The sequence below is a fragment of the Triturus cristatus genome, chromosome 12, assembly GCF_964204655.1.
Source record: "Triturus cristatus chromosome 12, aTriCri1.1, whole genome shotgun sequence".
In the NCBI taxonomy this organism is placed as follows: Eukaryota; Metazoa; Chordata; class Amphibia; order Caudata; family Salamandridae; genus Triturus; species Triturus cristatus.
The window spans coordinates 728,030,293-728,043,875 of NC_140595.1; the positions used below are offsets into that span (position 1 = coordinate 728,030,293).

The window sequence follows — 13,583 nt, forward strand, 5'->3', positions numbered from 1 at the left end:
CCCAGGTGCAGTTGAGTGACCTGTGTTGTGGCTCTCTAGAGGGAAGGCACAAATATTGCTGTCACCCACCCCAATCCAGACGAGTATTGGGGCCAGGTTTCAGGCAAATAGAGCAGTAAGTGCAGAGAAATGTTCACTCTCTAAAAGTGGCATTTCTAAAATAGTAAAGTTAAATCCAACCTCACCAGTAAGTAGGATTTTCAATAAATAAATAAAGCTACTCCTCTCCGATATGGAATTACCAAATGAAAAGTATAGGGGAACACCCGGAGCTAACCTATGAGAGGGGTAGACCTCACAGTAGTGAAAAATGAAATAGACTGTTTGGTACCTACAGGACATGCGAACCACCAAAGTACATATCTTATTTTTTACTTACATAGCATCATGCACCTAGGACTACCTAGGGCCTACCTTAGGGGTAAATTATATGTAATAAAAGGGGAGTTTAAGGCTTGGCAAGTAGGCTGGGACTCCCCTGGGAGACCCCTGAGTCTATGCCCAGAACCATAACTCTGCCAGTCGAGTACTTACCTAAAAGCCGATGACTCACTTTTCTTCCATAGGCTAACATTGAGTGGTTTCACTTGGAAATTCTTCTAAGTGGTGTCGATTTTGCAAACATCTAAATATTCCTTAAAAATCGCCTGTATAACTTAAACGCAGTTTCTCAACTGCTTACAGGTGGTACAGTAGTGCTGGATCTAGGATCCAACACTGACCTAGAAAAAGTAACCATAACCCCACTTACCTGCTAAGGGAATTTCCTTCCATAGGATAACATTGGTAATTTGATCAGCAAAAGTTTCTAAGTGTCAACTTTTAAAATAGCAAAATATTGCTTAAAAATCACAACAGTAACTAAAACGAATTTACTCACTTGTTTCCAAGAACTGTCCCATGACTGAATCTAGGATCCAGTCCTGGATTTAGAAAAGTAATCCTGAAAGTAATTAATTGCATATAACTTAAAATTCCCATTGAGCTCAATGTATTATTGTGATTCAAATTGTGTTGCCTATTGCAATAAACTGTAACTATTACCTGCAAAAGTCAATTGCCTATTGCAAAGTATTTAACTAAAGCATCTCATTCTGAGAAAGTATATTTTGATACCTATTGTTGGTTCTAAAATAAAACAACAATATCTTTTGTATGCAAACCAATGGCCTAGAGTTCAGTTCTTGAGTGTGTGAGACCATTTGCTGACTGAGTGTGTACAACAAATGTTTTACACTGTACTCTGATACTGCCTTACTGCTCGGCAAGCTACCACTTTAGAGAGTAAGGTTATATCTAACTTTAGCCTCTGCCAAACCTCTGGGGACTGGGGACTCTGTGCACACTGTACCTATTTGGGAACAGTATATACAGAGCCACTTTCTCACAGTAGTGATAAAGTGATTAGAGTCCTAAAGCCAACATAAAGATACAGCAAAACGTGAGGTGAAAAGCAAAAAGGTTGCTGGTAGGCCACCTTAAGGATGCCAGGTCTAACAAAAATGAACTAAGGATAACATGAGTAAAACATCAGGTTTCTCTACTGCATTTGGTGAGACAAGTGGGCCTTCTTTTATCTTCCATTCAAGCAATCTTTGACAGACCCCTTTATTATAGAGCTTTTCAAGGATTAAAGATAAGGCACTTACAAAGGAGTCCCAAATACTCAGAGATGGTTGACTTCTGTAATATGGGTCATAGACTAAAAGCAGCGCAAAAACAGAGTGCAACAGGGTCCAAAAAATTGAGTGCCACAAGAGAGTTTGAATGCAAGCGTATCCTTTTACAGATCCAGAGATATACTCATGCAATTTTTGTTTTTAGGACAGAACGTGCATGATGAAAAAAACATTGTTTTTAAAAAGCGCATTGCAGAATATCAGTACTTTGATGTGGGAAAACTTCAAAACTTTCAAACAAAATATTTGCATGCAGCTTACAGTAAGTTGTTGTGGCCGAGTGGTTAAGGCGATGGACTAGAAATCCATTGGGGTATCCCCGCGCAGGTTTGAATCCTGCCAACAACGAGAATCTTTTTATTATGGGCTACAATTTCAGAAGTTAACCTTTAGTATTTCTTCCATTTCAGTTTTATAAATAGGTGGCTTATTTTTGTGTCACTATTGCCTCTCCACATATTTGTTATCGCTACCTCTTTCATGTCTTTGCTACACCTCATTCCTACTTTAGCACTGGTGTAAACGCTTCAAATTATTATACTGTTGCTCTCTCATTCATACCTGCGCATGCACTTGAAAGTTACTTTACCAATAAAAGACGCAAAGAGAGAAATAGAACAAAAGTGCTGGCTGGATTGGCAAACGCACTTCATAAAACTGCATTTTCTTTTTTATTCTCCCCCGTGTTACATGCTTAACCTCTCCATGTGTAATTTCTCTTAACCTGCTGTCCCAGGAAGAGAATTTCATCTACAGGCTCTTTCTGTGTTTTTTTCCCTAGTCTGTCTTTCCCATTTCTTAGCTGTGTAACTGTTCCTTTACGTGCTCTATTTAAACGCCATCAATCTCATTTGAGCTACTTGCTCCCGCTTCTGTTTTCTCCACCTCTCATACTGCCAGTTCTCTCTTTCTCTGTGGTTGGTGGCTACTTTCCTGAGCTTCCGAAGCCACGTGGTTCCTGCTTCTTGTTGTCAGACTTGAATTGGAAAAGGAACCATTTTAACAAGCCTTTACCACTCACACACGGCGGAAGTTTATACTTTAATTCAGTGAGCTAAGAAAAGCGTGTTGTGGGTCCCCTACGAGCCATGGTGCTTGCTTCATCATGATTTGGCACCAGTCATTAGCCGCAGCTCTGCTAATGAGCCACTGAGGTCAGTTTCAATAATTACTCAAAAACATAACCATGCAGCCCACCCCTCAACTGTGTATTTATCTTGCTTTTCTGCTGTTCGTGTGATTAGCTGGGAGGAGCTCACGGCGACATCCTCCCTATAAAAGTGTAGATGGATCACTCTCTAACTCTTTATTGCTTCACATACAAACGGCTTGAAAGGTGCAGGGAAGATGCAGGTCTAATAGACAGAATAGAAGGTCTGTTCCAGGTGGGTTTCTCTGCATTGGTGTCCCATCACAGGTCCGCAAGTGTAATGTGTGATCTTTTACTCCTGGCATTTCACAAGCAGGCGGCCAGGAAACGGTTTCAGCCTATCAACCACTGAGGAGACGCAGCCTCTGAATGAGGAATGAGGAAGCAATGAATACATCCAGCCTATCACAGGAACAGCGCTGAGTGTTCCAAATTTTAAATTCTCCATGTCACTGTTTGTCGTTGAGCCCAAGTAGCTCGCCGTGATCGTATAGTGGTTAGTACTCTGCGTTGTGGCCGCAGCAACCTCGGTTCGAATCCGAGTCACGGCATTGTGGTTGGCAATGTCATGGCAGTTGGGTGTTAATTTTACAGAATTAGCAAATGTACCAGTAGTTTTTGTAAAATGTCTATTAAAAACAGATCCTTTCAAATATTTAAACCATCTAACAACAAATGATTTAAACTCGCATGATTATAAGCTGTAGCTATAATGTATTTACTTACATAAATTATCGTTCTTGAACCTATTGGGGGTGGAGGGGGAGCGGAGCTCACCCCCCAGGTGCAGTTGAGTGACCTGTGTTGTGGCTCTCTAGAGGGAAGGCACAAATTTTGCTGTCACCCAGCCCAATCCAGATGAGTATTGGGGCCAGGTTTCAGGCAAATAGAGCAGTAAGTGCAGAGAAATGTTCACTCTCTAAAAGTGGCATTTCTAAAATAGTAAAGTTAAATCCAACCTCACCAGTAAGTAGGATTTTCAATAAATAAATAAAGCTACTCCTCTCCGATATGGAATTACCAAATGAAAAGTATAGGGGAACACCCGGAGCTAACCTATGAGAGGGGTAGACCTCACAGTAGTGAAAAATGAAATAGACTGTTTGGTACCTACAGGACATGCGAACCACCAAAGTACATATCTTATTTTTTACTTACATAGCATCATGCACCTAGGACTACCTAGGGCCTACCTTAGGGGTAAATTATATGTAATAAAAGGGGAGTTTAAGGCTTGGCAAGTAGGCTGGGACTCCCCTGGGAGACCCCTGAGTCTATGCCCAGAACCATAACTCTGCCAGTCGAGTACTTACCTAAAAGCCGATGACTCACTTTTCTTCCATAGGCTAACATTGAGTGGTTTCACTTGGAAATTCTTCTAAGTGGTGTCGATTTTGCAAACATGTAAATATTCCTTAAAAATCGCCTGTATAACTTAAACGCAGTTTCTCAACTGCTTACAGGTGGTACAGTAGTGCTGGATCTAGGATCCAACACTGACCTAGAAAAAGTAACCATAACCCCACTTACCTGCTAAGGGAATTTCCTTCCATAGGATAACATTGGTAATTTGATCAGCAAAAGTTTCTAAGTGTCAACTTTTAAAATAGCAAAATATTGCTTAAAAATCACAACAGTAACTAAAACGAATTTACTCACTTATTTCCAAGAACTGTCCCATGACTGAATCTAGGATCCAGTCCTGGATTTAGAAAAGTAATCCTGAAAGTAATTAATTGCATATAACTTAAAATTCCCATTGAGCTCAATGTATTATTGTGATTCAAATTGTGTTGCCTATTGCAATAAACTGTAACTATTACCTGCAAAAGTCAATTGCCTATTGCAAAGTATTTAACTAAAGCATCTCATTCTGAGAAAGTATATTTTGATACCTATTGTTGGTTCTAAAATAAAACAACAATATCTTTTTTATGCAAACCAATGGCCTAGAGTTCAGTTCTTGAGTGTGTGAGACCATTTGCTGACTGAGTGTGTACAACAAATGTTTTACACTGTACTCTGATACTTCCTTACTGCTCGGCAAGCTACCACTTTAGAGAGTAAGGTTATATCTAACTTTAGCCTCTGCCAAACCTCTGGGGACTGGGGACTCTGTGCACACTGTACCTATTTGGGAACAGTATATACAGAGCCACTTTCTCACAGTAGTGATAAAGTGATTAGAGTCCTAAGGCCAACATAAAGATACAGCAAAACGTGAGGTGAAAAGCGAAAAGGTTGCTGGTAGGCCACCTTAAGGATGCCAGGTCTAACAAAAATGAACTAAGGATAACATGAGTAAAACATCAGGTTTCTCTACTGCATTTGGTGAGACAAGTGGGCCTTCTTTTATCTTCCATTCAAGCAATCTTTGACAGACCCCTTTATTATAGAGCTTTTCAAGGATTAAAGATAAGGCACTTACAAAGGAGTCCCAAATACTCAGAGATGGTTGACTTCTGTAATATGGGTCATAGACTAAAAGCAGCCCAAAAACAGAGCGCAACAGGGTCCAAAAAATTGAGTGCCACAAGAGAGTTTGAATGCAAGCGTATCCTTTTACAGATCCAGAGATATACTCATGCAATTTTTGTTTTTAGGACAGAACGTGCATGATGAAAAAAACATTGTTTTTAAAAAGCGCATTGCAGAATATCAGTACTTTGATGTGGGAAAACTTCAAAACTTTCAAACAAAATATTTGCATGCAGCTTACAGTAAGTTGTTGTGGCCGAGTGGTTAAGGCGATGGACTAGAAATCCATTGGGGTATCCCCGCGCAGGTTCGAATCCTGCCAACAACGAGAATCTTTTTATTATGGGCTACAATTTCAGAAGTTAACCTTTAGTATTTCTTCCATTTCAGTTTTATAAATAGGTGGCTTATTTTTGTGTCACTATTGCCTCTCCACATATTTGTTATCGCTACCTCTTTCATGTCTTTGCTACACCTCTTTCCTACTTTAGCACTGGTGTAAACGCTTCAAATTATTATACTGTTGCTCTCTCATTCATACCTGCGCATGCACTTGAAAGTTACTTTACCAATAAAAGACGCAAAGAGAGAAATAGAACAAAAGTGCTGGCTGGATTGGCAAACGCACTTCATAAAACTGCATTTTCTTTTTTATTCTCCCCCGTGTTACATGCTTAACCTCTCCATGTGTAATTTCTCTTAACCTGCTGTCCCAGGAAGAGAATTTCATCTACAGGCTCTTTCTGTGTTTTTTTCCCTAGTCTGTCTTTCCCATTTCTTAGCTGTGTAACTGTTCCTTTACGCGCTCTATTTAAATGCCATCAATCTCATTTGAGCTCCTTGCTCCCGCTTCTGTTTTCTCCATCTCTCATACTGCCAGTTCTCTCTTTCTCTGTGGTTGGTGGCTACTTTCCTGAGCTTCCGAAGCCACGTGGTTCCTGCCTCTTGTTGTCAGACTTGAATTGGAAAAGGAACCATATTAACAAGCCTTTACCACTCACACACGGTGGAAGTTTATACTTTAATTCAGTGAGCTAAGAAAAGCGTGTTGTGGGTCCCCTACGAGCCATGGTGCTTGCTTCATCATGATTTGGCACCAGTCATTAGCCGCAGCTCTGCTAATGAGCCACTGAGGTCAGTTTCAATAATTACTCAAAAACATAACCATGCAGCCCACCCCTCAACTGTGTATTTATCTTGCTTTTCTGCTGTTCGTGTGATTAGCTGGGAGGAGCTCACGGCGACATCCTCCCTATAAAAGTGTAGATGGATCACTCTCTAACTCTTTCTTGCTTCACATACAAATGGCTTGAAAGGTGCAGGGAAGATGCAGGTCTAATAGACAGAATAGAAGGTCTGTTCCAGGTGGGTTTCTCTGCATTGGTGTCCCATCACAGGTCCGCAAGTGTAATGTGTGATCTTTGACTCCATGCATTTCACAAGCAGGCGGCCAGGAAACGGTTTCAGCCTATCAACCACTGAGGAGACGCAGCCTCTGAATGAGGAATGAGGAAGCAATGAATACATCCACCCTATCACAGGGACACGCCTGAGTGTTCCGAATTATAAATTCTCCATGTCACTGTTTGTCATTGAGCCCAAGTAGCTCGCCGTGATCGTATACTGGTTAGTACTCTGCGTTGTGGCCGCAGCAACCTCGGTTCGAATCCGAGTCACAGCATTGTGGTTGGCAATGTCATGGCAGTTGGGTGTTAATTTTACAGAATTAGCAAATGTACCAGTAGTTTTTGTAAAATGTCTATTAAAAACAGATCCTTTCAAATATTTAAACCATCTAACAACAAATGATTTAAACTCGCATGATTATAAGCTGTAGCTATAATGTATTTACTTACATAAATTATCGTTCTTGAACCTATTGGGGGTGGAGGGGGAGCGGAGCTCACCCCCCAGGTGCAGTTGAGTGACCTGTGTTGTGGCTCTCTAGAGGGAAGGCACAAATTTTGCTGTCACCCAGCCCAATCCAGACGTGTATCGGGGCCAGGTTTCAGGCAAATAGAGCAGTAAGTGCAGAGAAATATTCACTCTCTAAAAGTGGCATTTCTAAAATAGTAAAGTTAAATCCAACCTCACCAGTAAGTAGGATTTTCAATAAATAAATAAAGCTACTCCTCTCCGATATGGAATTACCAAATAAAAAGTATAGGGGAATACCCAGAGCTAACCTATGAGAGGGGTAGACCTCACAGTAGTGAAAAATGAAATAGACTGTTTGGTACTTACAGGACATGCGAACCACCAAAGTACATATCTTATTTTTTACTTACATAGCATCATGCACCTAGGACTACCTAGGGCCTACCTTAGGGGTAAATTATATGTAATAAAAGGGGAGTTTAAGGCTTGGCAAGTAGGCTGGGACTCCCCTGGGAGACCCCTGGTCTATGCCCAGAACCATAACTCTGCCAGTCGAGTACTTACCTAAAAGCCGATAACTCACTTTTCTTCCATAGGCTAACATTGAGTGGTTTCACTTGGAAATTCTTCTAAGTGGTGTGGAGTTTTGGAACTTTAAAATATTCATCTAAAATCAGCCGGACAACGAATTCTGATTTACTCACCCGTTATCAGGAGAGACCTCAGTGCTGCATCTTGGAGCTCAGTACTGACCCTGAAAAGTAATTTTAACCGTACTTACCAGTAACTCGAATTTCCTTCCATGGGATATCATTGCCTGCTTTTTGCTGAAAATGTTCTAAGTGTCGATTTTTGAAACTTATAAATATTCTTTAAAAATCGTACCAACTGTGAAAACGTAATTGTTTACCTGTTTTAGATAGATGTCCCAGTACTGAGCCTAGGACCCCAGCACTGGATTACAAAAATAACGAGAACGTACTTTACCCGTAACTTGAATTTTCTTCCATAGGAAACCATTGACTGTTTTTCTGTGAAATTTCTTCTAAGTGTCGATTTTGCAAACATGTAAATATTCTTAAAAAAATCGCCTGTATAACTTAAACGCAGTTTCTCAACTGCTTACAGGTGGTATAGTAGTGCTGGATCTAGGATCCAACACTGACCTAGAAAAAGTAACCATAACCCCACTTACCTGCTAAGTGAATTTCCTTCCATAGGATAACATTGGTAATTTGATCAGCAAAAGTTTCTAAGTGTCAACTTTTAAAATAGCAAAATATTGCTTAAAAATCACAACAGTTACTAAAACGAATTTACTCACTTGTTTCCAAGAACTGTCCCAGGACTGAATCTAGGATCCAGTCCTGGATTTAGAAAAGTAATCCTGAAAGTAATTAATTGCATATAACTTAAAATTCCCATTGAGCTCAATGTATTATTGTGATTCAAATTGTGTTGCCTATTGCAATAAACTGTAACTATGACCTGCAAAAGTCAATTGCCTATTGCAAAGTATTTAACTAAAGCATCTCATTCTGAGAAAGTATATTTTGATACCTATTGTTCGTTCTAAAATAAAACAACAATATCTTTTTTATGCAAACCAATGGCCTAGAGTTCAGTTCTTGAGTGTGTGAGACCATTTGCTGACTGAGTGTGTACAACAAATGTTTTACACTGTACTCTGATACTGCCTTACTGCTCGGCAAGCTACCACTTTAGAGAGTAAGGTTATATCTAACTTTAGCCTCTGCCAAACCTCTGGGGACTGGGGACTCTGTGCACACTGTACCTATTTGGGAACAGTATATACAGAGCCACTTTCTCACAGTAGTGATAAAGTGATTAGAGTCCTAAGGCCAACATAAAGATACAGCAAAACGTGAGGTGAAAAGCAAAAAGGTTGCTGGTAGGCCACCTTAAGGATGCCAGGTCTAACAAAAATGAACTAAGGATAACATGAGTAAAACATCAGGTTTCTCTACTGCATTTGGTGAGACAAGTGGGCCTTCTTTTATCTTCCATTCAAGCAATCTTTGACAGACCCCTTTATTATAGAGCTTTTCAAGGATTAAAGATAAGGCACTTACAAAGGAGTCCCAAATACTCAGAGATGGTTGACTTCTGTAATATGGGTCGTAGACTAAAAGCAGCGCAAAAACAGAGTGCAACAGGGTCCAAAAAATTGAGTGCCACAAGAGAGTTTGAATGCAAGCGTATCCTTTTACAGATCCAGAGATATACTCATGCAATTTTTGTTTTTAGGACAGAACGTGCATGATGAAAAAAACATTGTTTTTAAAAAGCGCATTGCAGAATATCAGTACTTTGATGTGGGAAAACTTCAAAACTTTCAAACAAAATATTTGCATGCAGCTTACAGTAAGTTGTTGTGGCCGAGTGGTTAAGGCGATGGACTAGAAATCCATTGGGGTATCCCCGCGCAGGTTCGAATCCTGCCAACAACGAGAATCTTTTTATTATGGGCTACAATTTCAGAAGTTAACCTTTAGTATTTCTTCCATTTCAGTTTTATAAATAGGTGGCTTATTTTTGTGTCACTATTGCCTCTCGACATATTTGTTATCGCTACCTCTTTCATGTCTTTGCTACACCTCATTCCTACTTTAGCACTGGTGTAAACGCTTCAAATTATTATACTGTTGCTCTCTCATTCATACCTGCGCATGCACTTGAAAGTTACTTTACCAATAAAAGACGCAAAGAGAGAAATAGAACAAAAGTGCTGGCTGGATTGGCAAACACACTTCATAAAACTGCATTTTCTTTTTTATTCTCCCCCGTGTTACATGCTTAACCTCTCCATGTGTAATTTCTCTTAACCTGCTGTCCCAGGAAGAGAATTTCATCTACAGGCTCTTTCTGTGTTTTTTTCCCTAGTCTGTCTTTCCCATTTCTTAGCTGTGTAACTGTTCCTTTACGCGCTCTATTTAAACGCCATCAATCTCATTTGAGCTCCTTGCTCCTGCTTCTGTTTTCTCCATCTCTCATACTGCCAGTTCTCTCTTTCTCTGTGGTTGGTGGCTACTTTCCTGAGCTTCCGAAGCCACGTGGTTCCTGCCTCTTGTTGTCAGACTTGAATTGGAAAAGGAACCATATTAACAAGCCTTTACCACTCACACACGGTGGAAGTTTATACTTTAATTCAGTGAGCTAAGAAAAGCGTGTTGTGGGTCCCCTACGAGCCATGGTGCTTGCTTCATCATGATTTGGCACCAGTCATTAGCCGCAGCTCTGCTAATGAGCCACTGAGGTCAGTTTCAATAATTACTCAAAAACATAACCATGCAGCCCACCCCTCAACTGTGTATTTATCTTGCTTTTCTGCTGTTTGTGTGATTAGCTGGGAGGAGCTCACGGCGACATCCTCCCTATACAAGTGTAGATGGATCACTCTCTAACTCTTTCTTGCTTCACATACAAATGGCTTGAAAGGTGCAGGGAAGATGCAGGTCTAATAGACAGAATAGAAGGTCTGTTCCAGGTGGGTTTCTCTGCATTGGTGTCCCATCACAGGTCCGCAAGTGTAATGTGTGATCTTTTACTCCTGGCACTTCACAAGCAGGCGGCCAGGAAACGGTTTCAGCCTATCAACCACTGAGGAGACGCAGCCTCTGAATGAGGAATGAGGAAGCAATGAATACATCCAGCCTATCACAGGAACAGCCCTGAGTGTTCCGAATTTTAAATTCTCCATGTCACTGCTTGTCGTTGAGCCCAAGTAGCTCGCCGTGATCGTATAGTGGTTAGTACTCTGCGTTGTGGCCGCAGCAACCTCGGTTCGAATCCGAGTCACGGCATTGTGGTTGGCAATGTCATGGCAGTTGGGTGTTAATTTTACAGAATTAGCAAATGTACCAGTAGTTTTTGTAAAATGTCTATCAAAAACAGATCCTTTCAAATATTTAAACCATCTAACAACAAATGATTTAAACTCGCATGATTATAAGCTGTAGCTATAATGTATTTACTTACATAAATTATCATTCTTGAACCTATTGGGGGTGGAGGGGGAGCAGAGCTCACCCCCCAGGTGCAGTTGAGTGACCTGTGTTGTGGCTCTCTAGAGGGAAGGCACAAATTTTGCTGTCACCCAGCCCAATCCAGACGAGTATTGGGGCCAGGTTTCAGGCAAATAGAGCAGTAAGTGCAGAGAAATGTTCACTCTCTAAAAGTGGCATTTCTAAAATAGTAAAGTTAAATCCAACCTCACCAGTAAGTAGGATTTTCAATAAATAAATAAAGCTACTCCTCTCCGATATGGAATTACCAAATGAAAAGTATAGGGGAACACCCGGAGCTAACCTATGAGAGGGGTAGACCTCACAGTAGTGAAAAATGAAATAGACTGTTTGGTACCTACAGGACATGCGAACCACCAAAGTACATATCTTATTTTTTACTTACATAGCATCATGCACCTAGGACTACCTAGGGCCTACCTTAGGGGTAAATTATATGTAATAAAAGGGGAGTTTAAGGCTTGGCAAGTAGGCTGGGACTCCCCTGGGAGACCCCTGAGTCTATGCCCAGAACCATAACTCTGCCAGTCGAGTACTTACCTAAAAGCCGATGACTCACTTTTCTTCCATAGGCTAACATTGAGTGGTTTCACTTGGAAATTCTTCTAAGTGGTGTCGATTTTGCAAACATGTAAATATTCCTTAAAAATCGCCTGTATAACTTAAACACAGTTTCTCAACTGCTTACAGGTGGTACAGTAGTGCTGGATCTAGGATCCAACACTGACCTAGAAAAAGTAACCATAACCCCACTTACCTGCTAAGTGAATTTCCTTCCATAGGATAACATTGGTAATTTGATCAGCAAAAGTTTCTAAGTGTCAACTTTTAAAATAGCAAAATATTGCTTAAAAATCACAACAGTAACTAAAACGAATTTACTCACTTGTTTCCAAGAACTGTCCCAGGACTGAATCTATGATCCAGTCCTGGATTTAGAAAAGTAATCCTGAAAGTAATTAATTGCATATAACTTAAAATTCCCATTGAGCTCAATGTGTTATTGTGATTCAAATTGTGTTCACTATTGCAATAAACTGTAACTATTACCGGCAAAAGTCAATTGCCTATTGCAAAGTATTTAACTAAAGCATCTCATTCTGAGAAAGTATATTTTGATACCTATTGTTGGTTCTAAAATAAAACAACAATATCTTTTTTATGCAAACCAATGGCCTAGAGTTCAGTTATTGAGTGTGTGAGACCATTTGCTGACTGAGTGTGTACAACAAATGTTTTACACTGTACTCTGATACTGCCTTACTGCTCGGCAAGCTACCACTTTAGAGAGTAAGGTTATATCTAACTTTAGCCTCTGCCAAACCTCTGGGGACTGGGGACTCTGTGCACACTGTACCTATTTGGGAACAGTATATACAGAGCCACTTTCTCACAGTAGTGATAAAGTGATTAGAGTCCTAAGGCCAACATAAAGATACAGCAAAACGTGAGGTGAAAAGCAAAAAGGTTGCTGGTAGGCCACCTTAAGGATGCCAGGTCTAACAAAAATGAACTAAGGATAACATCAGTAAAACATCAGGTTTCTCTACTGCATTTGGTGAGACAAGTGGGCCTTCTTTTATCTTCCATTCAAGCAATCTTTGACAGACCCCTTTATTATAGAGCTTTTCAAGGATTAAAGATAAGGCACTTACAAAGGAGTCCCAAATACTCAGAGATGGTTGACTTCTGTAATATGGGTCATAGACTAAAAGCAGCGCAAAAACAAAGTGCAACAGGGTCCAAAAAATTGAGTGCCACAAGAGAGTTTGAATGCAAGCGTATCCTTTTACAGATCCAGAGATATACTCATGCAATTTTTGTTTTTAGGACAGAACGTGCATGATGAAAAAAACATTGTTTTTAAAAAGCGCATTGCAGAATATCAGTACTTTGATGTGGGAAAACTTCAAAACTTTCAAACAAAATATTTGCATGCAGCTTACAGTAAGTTGTTGTGGCCGAGTGGTTAAGGCGATGGACTAGAAATCCATTGGGGTATCCCCGCGCAGGTTCGAATCCTGCCAACAACGAGAATCTTTTTATTATGGGCTACAATTTCAGAAGTTAACCTTTAGTATTTCTTCCATTTCAGTTTTATAAATAGGTGGCTTATTTTTGTGTCACTATTGCCTCTCGACATATTTGTTATCGCTACCTCTTTCATGTCTTTGCTACACCTCATTCCTACTTTAGCACTGGTGTAAACGCTTCAAATTATTATACTGTTGCTCTCTCATTCATACCTGCGCATGCACTTGAAAGTTACTTTACCAATAAAAGACGCAAAGAGAGAAATAGAACAAAAGTGCTGGCTGGATTGGCAAACACACTTTATAAAACTGCATTTTC

At 40.2% G+C, this 13,583-nt stretch overlaps 6 non-coding genes across 6 annotated transcripts; all 6 read left to right on the top strand.

Annotated features, from left to right (window-relative positions):
• The first annotated feature begins 1,945 nt into the window (after window positions 1-1,945).
• On the top strand, window positions 1,946-2,027 carry TRNAS-AGA (transfer RNA serine (anticodon AGA)). Its single transcript has one exon. It is a non-coding gene; the product is annotated as a tRNA-Ser (tRNA).
• Window positions 2,028-3,308: 1,281 nt separating this feature from the next.
• On the top strand, window positions 3,309-3,380 carry TRNAH-GUG (transfer RNA histidin (anticodon GUG)). The gene has a single exon. It is a non-coding gene; the product is annotated as a tRNA-His (tRNA).
• Window positions 3,381-5,553: 2,173 nt separating this feature from the next.
• TRNAS-AGA (transfer RNA serine (anticodon AGA)) lies at window positions 5,554-5,635 on the top strand. The gene has a single exon. It is a non-coding gene; the product is annotated as a tRNA-Ser (tRNA).
• Window positions 5,636-9,574: 3,939 nt separating this feature from the next.
• TRNAS-AGA (transfer RNA serine (anticodon AGA)) lies at window positions 9,575-9,656 on the top strand. Its single transcript has one exon. It is a non-coding gene; the product is annotated as a tRNA-Ser (tRNA).
• Window positions 9,657-10,937: 1,281 nt separating this feature from the next.
• Window positions 10,938-11,009, top strand: TRNAH-GUG (transfer RNA histidin (anticodon GUG)). Its single transcript has one exon. It is a non-coding gene; the product is annotated as a tRNA-His (tRNA).
• A 2,173-nt stretch (window positions 11,010-13,182) lies between these two features.
• TRNAS-AGA (transfer RNA serine (anticodon AGA)) lies at window positions 13,183-13,264 on the top strand. The gene has a single exon. It is a non-coding gene; the product is annotated as a tRNA-Ser (tRNA).
• The last annotated feature ends 319 nt before the right edge of the window (window positions 13,265-13,583 follow it).